This window comes from Ascaphus truei, chromosome 1 (assembly GCF_040206685.1).
Source record: "Ascaphus truei isolate aAscTru1 chromosome 1, aAscTru1.hap1, whole genome shotgun sequence".
Taxonomy (NCBI): Eukaryota; Metazoa; Chordata; class Amphibia; order Anura; family Ascaphidae; genus Ascaphus; species Ascaphus truei.
Window position 1 is genome coordinate 327337272 of NC_134483.1, and position 1617 is coordinate 327338888.

The following is a 1617-nucleotide window of genomic DNA, read 5'->3' on the forward strand; positions in this document are numbered from 1 at the left end:
CAGCACAACAGGGGTCTTCCTCTCTGAGAGGTGTTCAGAAGATAAGCATACTGTAACTGGAGTATGGTCCTCTGGTATATTCATCCATGGATGAGGTGCTGAGAGGATAAGTTTGCTGAGGCAGGGGTATTGTCCTCAGGTATCAGTGTGAATAGGGCTTTAGACATCTTCCCCTAGCATGTGATCACTGATAGGTCAGTGAGAACCATCCACTCAAAAAAAAAGTAACTTATGTATGTGTAACAACTAGGGAGTCACGCCGCCCTCAGCGTGCTCCTCACTTACCCGCACCTTCACCGGACTCTTCCGTGCCACGGCCTCTCTCCAGAGCGCCGACCGCCGCCTCACCTAGGCACGCATATGCACGCTCGCGCACGCCGGCATCTCTCTTCTAGTGCCGGTTCAGGGCACGTGGTCACACGCTCGCAGGCGCGGCCGCACGGAGGCGCTCCAGCCTCTTAAAGACACCTCTCCTACTTAATGCTGCAATCAAATGCAGCCTTTCTACACAGCTCTCTAGCTCCTCCCTAGGGGTACTTTATGTGAGTACCCTGGATCTCCTGTTGCAGATTCACTGCTACTTCCTGGATTCGGCGGCACATGGAGAGGGGAGGAGGATTCTACACTACCGCAGAGCGGTTTTGATTGCCGTAGCCAGCGACTCAAGCTATACAAGTGGGTCTGCACAAGGAGGTAAGAAGATTTTCCCTACCTCCATTAGCCCACATAGCTCCCCAATGGACCTCCACCGGGTTTTCTGAACTCAACGAGACTCTAGCTACACTAGTTGGTCTCCAATTGGAGGTTAGTACTTTTAGTATATCCTCCAAGACCCCATATAACTCTACCTCTACCATTTCCTCCCCCCGATCCACTTCTACTCTACCTTACCTGAGTGAGCACACTCCAGAGCGCAGGACAGCACTACTTTTCATGGTGGATGGTGACCCTGTGTCCCTCTCCCATATTTGCATCTGTCGCTCCTACTCATGAGATACCTTAACGTGGTATTCCAGTATGGCATCACTTGCATCACTCATGCTCTCATTCCAAAGCTCACGCTTCTCCAATACTACCTCACCACCTCCTCCTCCTCTATTTGTACAAGGACAACAGGAGTACGAGATCCAGTCTAATGTGGACTCTAGGATTTCCAGAGGGTCAGTACAATACTTGGTCCACTGGAAAGGCTTTGGACCGGAGGAATGTTCTTGGGTTCCCCACCGTCATCTTCACGCCCCCCAGACTCATACGGGCTTTCCATCTGAAGCATCTTTTCAAACCGGCTTGGAAACGCCCAGAGGTCACTTCTGAAGGGGGGGTACTGTGAGGCTCAGGGAGCCACGCCGCAGGGTCCTCCACGCCATCCGCTCCCACCTCCAGCCATGCCGGGCAACCACTACGTTACTGGTGCGCGCGCCAACTCTAAATAGCCTCTTCTCGCACTGACTTCAGGCGCACACGGACGCTCGCTCTGCAGGAAGAGACTGCCTCTCTATACTCAGCGGCACTCTGCACCTGTACTGTGTCCTACCACAGCCCTTGCTTTGCACACACCTCCAGGCGGCAGTAGGCTCATTGGATGCTCTCCCCTACATATGCTCAGCTGCCCCACTG